Source organism: Xyrauchen texanus, chromosome 35 (genome assembly GCF_025860055.1).
Source record: "Xyrauchen texanus isolate HMW12.3.18 chromosome 35, RBS_HiC_50CHRs, whole genome shotgun sequence".
NCBI classification, from domain to species: domain Eukaryota; kingdom Metazoa; phylum Chordata; class Actinopteri; order Cypriniformes; family Catostomidae; genus Xyrauchen; species Xyrauchen texanus.
The window spans coordinates 6832856-6840266 of record NC_068310.1 but is presented as its reverse complement, the minus strand read 5'-3'; the positions used below and the strand labels follow the sequence as shown (position 1 = coordinate 6840266).

At 35.9% G+C, this 7411-nt stretch overlaps 1 protein-coding gene across 1 annotated transcript in view; it reads left to right on the top strand.

Moving 5' to 3' along the window:
- The first annotated feature begins 3846 nt into the window (after nucleotides 1–3846).
- The window catches only part of frmd4bb (FERM domain containing 4Bb), a 78422-nt gene continuing 74857 nt past the window's right edge, over nucleotides 3847–7411 (top strand). The window contains exon 1 of the mRNA XM_052105217.1: nucleotides 3847–4008. The gene's annotated coding sequence lies outside the window, so the exon portion shown is untranslated. The remainder of the gene's footprint in view (nucleotides 4009–7411) is intronic.

Here is a 7411-nt window from a genome sequence, read left to right as displayed (position 1 = left end):
GACAGACAGATAGATAGATAGACAGATAGATAGATAGATAGATAGATAGATAGATAGATAAAATATAATTGACTCATGTTAAAAACTGTTTCTCAACATCATACCTCTGAGGTAACTTGCATGTTTATGTAGGGGAGATTCATCACAACTCTTAACAACATTTATACATGTTTCCCTTCATTGATTGGCTGAATATAGCTCCAAATTGGATTGAACATTGAGCTAGCCATTCATCAGAGTTGGTGTTTGTGTGTGTTGTAGTTGGGGGTAATGAGGGGTGGGGGATCCCTGGGGCATTTGCACAGTGGGCATCGGGAAGATGCTTATTAACCAGGCCCTTTGTTCACAGATGCTTGTCATATTTTAATATATAAAACCTGAGCTCTGTGTGATCCAGTTTTGTTGTAAATGGAAAATCCTCTGTAAAGCCTTTCAGCATTTGTGTACACTGTGCAATCTATATATGAAGAGTAATGACCTAAAGTTGCTTAGAGAAGAGCCGGGACTTCTGATTTGTAGGGGAGGCGCCTTTTCTGACAACAGGTTCAATAATGCTAATGTATCTTCAATCGTTGTGTTGCCTGGGCCTTATTTAATTATCATGTATTGAAAAAATAATCTTATTTGCCACATATGGTAACTGCTTTTGCCAAGTAGCTAATAAGATCGATCAAAAATAGATTTGAAACATTATTATTATAGTGGATTTGATTTCCATGTTACACATATTCAGACAAGTGCACACATACACGTCAAAGAGGGCTTGAGCACATGCCCTTTTTCTTCCTTGAGAGAAAGTGCCCTTTTTTTGTGGTGCTTTTTAAAAAAAAAACATTTATAAATTAATATTTATAGACAGTGTGTCAAAGTATTAATTATTTACTCCATTTTCTTTCAATTTAATTGCATGCTATGATTAATCGACTTACATTCACTGATGTAATCAGCAGGGGCAGACTGGGCTGTCATAAAGTGGCGGCCCATTTCACCTGATCGCGGTCCATTCGGCCCCATTTGCGGCCGGCCCACCAGGAAATTCCCAAACTTCCCAATGGCCAGTCTGCGCCTGGTAATCAGCATGTAGTAAGTTATTATCAACTCTCGTCTTTATTTCATTAATTCTTCAAAAAATGTTTCTAATCTTCAAGAACGATTAATTGAACCATTATTTGAATCAGTGCACATGTAAACTATTAATTATCTACTGTTGTCTTTCTTTTTCATTGAACGCTATGATAAATCAAATTAATTGAACAATTAATTGAATTAATAATCATGTATCTGAAGTTGTCACCCCACTCTCATTATCTTTTTCTATTACTTTACTCCTTCAATGAACATTTGGAACCTTCAAAGAAAAATGTATCCAAGATTATTTGAATATAAATGATTAATAGAATCAGCATCTTTGTATATTCTAAACTTCAAAGGATTAGTTGAACTATTAATTCAATTTGACTGATTAATTAAATCAGCATGTATCTAAAAGAATGAATTAGCTACTCCACTGTCTTTCTATTTCTTTACACCTTCAGATAAAATGTCTAATCTTCAAAGAACGATAAATCAAAACTTTAGTGAGTTAAATAAGCACATATCTAAAGGTATTAACCCAATTATCTGCTCCATTGTTTTTCTATTTAATTGAACACTACGGTTAATTGAATTAATTAAACAATTATTGACTTAATTAGCAGGTATGTGAAACTATAACTCCACTCTTGTTCTCTATATTTTTCTTTTCATTCTTCAAAGAATATTTCTAATATTCAAAGTACAATTTTCTAATCAGTAACTGAATCAGTGATTGAATCAGCACATACTGTATCTAAGGGTATTAGCCTAATAAGCACAGTTGTTTTGATATTTTGCTGAATGCTACATGATTAAATTAATTGAATGATTAATTGAATGAATAAGCATGTATCGTTATTAACCCTCTCTTGTTGTCTTTCTATTTCTTTAATTCTTAAATGATTGGTTCTAATCTTTATAGAACGATTAATTGAACAATTAATTACATAATAATGATTACGTGATTGAATAGGTATGTATCTTAAGGTATAATGGGGCTGAAGGCCCCCCTGGAGCAAAAAAAACACCTTTGATTTTATTCTATCCCAAAATACTAAGCAGCAACAAAAACTACCACAGGACCTTTCTAAACACCTGTTTGTCACTATACACTGCAAGATTTCCTGATCCATGATCAGGTGTAAAAAGCCCCCCTGTTGCAGGGGCTAAATTAAGTATTAACAAACTAACTCACTAATAAACCAAAAACAAAAACAAAAACAAAAACAAAAACACAGGGACCCAAGCGTAAACAATATATGCAACGACGGACAAACTAACCAGGGGAAACAAGGGCTTAAATACACAAGTGAAAACAAGAACCACCTGGGGAAACTATCAGGGTATGAGGAATACCTGGGGAAATAATCAGGGAATGAGGAACACCTGCGGAAACAATCAGGGAATGAGGAACACCTGCGGAAACAATCAGGGAATGAGGAACACCTGGGGAAACAATCAGGGAATGAGGAACACCTGGGGAAACAATCAGGGAATGAGGAACACCTGCGGAAACAATCAGGGAACTAGGAACACCTGGGGAAACAATCAGGGAATGAGGAACACCTAGGGAAACAATCAGGGAACGAGGAACACCTGGGGAAACAATCAGGGAACGAGGAACACCTGGGGAAACAATCGGGGAACGAGGAACACCTGGGGACACAATCAGGGAACGAGGAATACCTGGGGACACAATCAGGGAACGAGGAATACCTGGGGACACAATCAGGGAATGAGGAACACCTGGGGAAACAATCAGGGAATGAGGAACACCTGGGGAAACAATCAGGGAATGAGGAATACCTGGGGAAACGATCAGGGAGAACCAATCAAGAGATAGAACTACAAAAGGACTACAAAACAAACGGAAAGTTGTAACTAAACAAGAATTTCAACATAAAAGCACAAGAAAAGGAATACTTGACAGTTTTACTTAAGTGGGGTGATTAGATTTGTTATATTGACTGGTCGAATCATAATTTTGATTAATTTGTTTATAGAATACTTGAGATGTGTTTGAAATTAACAGGAAATTATTTTAATATACTGTTTTATTTCAAAAGTATAGTCACAAAACAAAAACAATATTTGTGTTTACATGATTTCAGAGTAATAAAATGACTTACTAACACTTTCTGTGTAAGTTATTGCAATTTGCATATTTGTTGCCATGATGATGTAATGTCAACAAAACCTAAAATGACTGTAAAAATTTACATTTAAACAACTTTACAGCTCAAATAATGCAGAATAATTATTTGAATAATAATTCATTACAGAATAATTAATGCAAGTGCTTTTATAAAATTACAAGCTTTGTATTTCTGCTTCTGTACCAGGGGCTGAGCTAGGGGTGATTTTTGTGATGGGTACAATTTAGTTTAGGCAGCATGATCACACGTGAAGTCGGTATGATGTTTCCGATAGTTCCGGTATCCTATGATTGGCGACTGTGCCGACGCGCTGATATACAGCATTCTTATTAGACATATTATGGTTCAGGTAAGGTTTGGGTTGGTGAATAGAATCTATAAATATATGATTTCTCTTAATTTTATAACGTCCTGTAAAGCTGAAAACAACTTGCTTCACTACTAGCTTTTGGCAACCTCTGTCTCTCGCTCTCTCTGTCTGTGTGTGTGTGTGTGTGTGTGTGTGTGTGTGTGTGTGTGTGTGTGTGTGTGTGTGTGTGTGTGTGTGTGTGTGTGTGTGTGTGTGTGTGTGTGTGTGTGTGTGTGTGTGTGTGTGTGTGTGGACGGCATGGCCCCGGTCTCTTTGTAGCCGGTGTTGGGAAGGCGTGGTGGGTGAGTGTGGAGCTCAACGCTTCAGTGTCTGATCACAGAATTAAATGATGTGGAGGGAATGAAGCAGATGTGCGGCGCTACAACGGACAGTGACCATCTGAATTCGGATACGCCCTTATAGAAAAGGGTAAGGTTTCTTCGCGTATGTACAATGAAATTATTTGTTTTTAGTTTTCTCGTTTATCTTGTCATCTGGCTTTGACAACAGGCTGCATCGAAAGCACGTGACACTAACCGGACGGTGTTAATGTGCTTTGTTTGTAAATAAAATAGGGGTTGGAAAAGCTCATACAGTTTGCATTCAATTATTCGCATTTATTCAGCTAAATTACAGTGAGATGTGTTATTCTTAAGGAACTATTCAAAAGTGGGACCTTTAATGAACCTTTCATCGCGGCATGAAGTAAAGATGAATACATTCATTAATGACCCTTCAGATGGTCATTTTATTTTGAATGAATCAGCTTTGTGAAGTGAATTAGAAGTGCATTGTAAACTGCATATCTGTGAGAGTATACAGGGTGGTTGGCCAAAAATGCTGTCTAGGAAGGCAGCTTAGGCTACTAGGTTTTTAAATACAATCAAAGTTTTTAGCTCCTTTTCTGGTACTGTGTTTCTGAAGGTAGCGGTATATTGTGTCATTCCATAGAGGTTTGTGACATGAACATTTTCTGGTTGATGAGCATACAATAAATTACATTCAGGACATGTGATGTCATGGTATATTTTGGCACAAGTGTGGCATAGGTAGACCAAACTGGGATTGTTGAAGCTGTTGTGTGTAATTTCTTAAGTGTTTAAATTAATTTCTTCTTCCAGTGTAATGTTCAGAGACAACTATAAGTTGTCGCCCTTCACAGGCTGATTTTCCTGAAACACTGTGGATCTTTTTGAGAAGCCTTACAAGTCAACATTGGCTTAACAGCTTTAACTGCTGAATGACATATTCCTCATTTTATTATAATATTTTTTAATCTTGAAATATGTCCACAGAGGGGCACCAAAAGTGAGTTTTACAGGCAGTATTACAGTGAAGAGGAATGCCTATTTTGTAACCCAAACCCCAAACCTAAATCTAACCATCAGTTGAGTAAAAATGTTATGTTAGAGTGAAAAAAGCATTATGTATTTGAATGAATCACGCTCGTCACTGATTATGCGAAAGCGATTACTTCCTGATCTGAACCCGTGTCTCCCACACTGCTGACACAATGTGCTTCTGGACGCGCCACAGGGAAGGTAAACATAATGAGGCCGATGCAAAAATGTCTGAAAGGAGATGGTGCTTGTCTGTGAGTCGACATAATGTGGCTGATAGTATAGGGTACCAGAACTCTTGGATACACATGTTCTTCCAGTTGTGTGGAGTTTTTGCGGCCCAGATGGGCACTCGCGTTTGTCTTTTGTGGTACTCTAGCTCATTTTTATTCTACACTTTGCCTGAAAGTAAAATTAGGTCAGGTTGGGTTTGAGTTTAAATTTGCATCCATTTATTTGCATGTCGGAGGTGGTAGGTGCTCTAAAAAAAAGGTTGATGCTGTTTTGCTTTTTAAGAACATGTAAAATCAGCATGGTATGAATTTCAACATGTACATTGCAAATTCACTCAAATAGTGTTTTCTATTGAAACAGGAAGCTTAAGATATGTTTAAGACAAGAAGTTTGGATTAAGATACCAAGCTTAATTTCAGCAACTACTAGTTCATTCAATGAAAATGCCCATGAATTTGTGATGGTTGCATTACCACAGAGAGTCCACAAGGTAATCATTTTGCTACCATTTTGGTAACATTAAAATGCATTTTTATATATATATATATATATATTAATCTACAGAGTACATAGACATTATCTATTAAACACTTCAACATATTGTAACTGTTCCATGACAGGTGCTAGTTGACACACTTTTTACTCCAGTAAATATTTTTTTACTGGATTAGGTTTATTTTTAAATAAATGTTTAAAATATTCATAAAATAAATAAAGTAAAATAATTCAAATAAAAGAAAGTTAGTGTACGCGTGCTACAGTAGACAAGCATGTGACTGGCTACAGCTTTAATCAAACACAGAGGCATATATTAACTGCTTATAAAGCACTGAACGTGAGATTAATAAAATTAATGTTGCGTAGCCACAGTGGCTAGTAAGAAAGTTACCTGCCAGTGCCAATTTCTACCCGGGTGTTAATGTCAAGCCCTGTGTACAAGACTGTACTTAACGTGAACTACAATCCCATCAGCATTGACGTAAAAAACAATGGGACAATACAAAACTATTTATTTAAATTTGTAGATGCTAAGTATAGAAGCAATTTATTTGTATTTTATTACAAAATATTCAAATATCTACAAATATTTAAGTAGAGACCTACTTTATTGCATCATTTCCAGTGAAAGGGGAGGGTTGCTGCTGAGCTCTTTTGGCGCACTTTGTTGGTCATGATTCTCTGATTGTTGGAGTATTTCTATGAAACTATAATGAAACTAGTAGGTATTAAACATGCATGTAAACTAGCATGTATAGATGACCTCAAAGCTAACAGGCATGGACTAAAAGCCACAAAAGTCAATTTTTGGTTCGAGTGGGTCTTCAAAAAAAGACCTTCCCATTCATACATTTTAGGCCTGTTATTTACTGCGTTTTTGTTTTTCCTAGTACATCTCAGGAAAGGACAGTGGATTTGACATATGACTAGCTTGTCAGCCTTGTAAACAGGAACTTTTAACAACAAGTTCCTGTTTACAAGGCTGACAATTAGTCATATGTCAAAGAAGAGCCTTTCGATGTGGAAATTAACATATTTTCTGTAAGAAGCAATAGCAATAATTCACGTTGGAAAAGTGCTGTCAAAGTTAGACAGCGGCTAATTTTAAACACCAAATCAGAGAAGATGGTGCATTTTTTCTGTGTTTGTTATTGTTCATTTGTAAACAGCAAGCCACTGGTTATTTTTCTTCACTAGTAGCACATTGTGAAACGCTCATGGCTTATGTTCACACTGCTTTTTTTATGTACAAATGTAGTTAAGAGCAGAGGTCCTAGTGTTTTTTCTCTTTTCCATCTAATGAAAGTCTTGAAACTTCTTACAAGCCTTGCTCCTCTCTCTTCTCTTGTTAACTGGCTGTTTGATGCTGACACAGTTTCAATTTATAGCTGGCAGGTTTCTCCATAAGATAAGAATACCCAACACACAGGATAAGACATTTTTGGGTATACATCCTGTTTTTTAAAAGGGTGAAATGCATGAATAAATGTGTGGGTAATTTTTTACCCCAAAATGTAAAGTAAAAGTAAGAAGTTATATAAACGGTAATGAAACAAAATGAAACCAATTTTAGAAACATTAAGACCCATATTCCAATTCACAGGAGGCTTCTGTACTGTGAAAAAATAACAAAAAAACAAATAAATCTCATTCATATGACTATAATATGAAGTAAAATATAGTATATTGTTGTAAAATACAATTGTACGTATACTGTACGTCAAGGTATACTGTAAAATAAATAAGATAAAGTAAAAAAA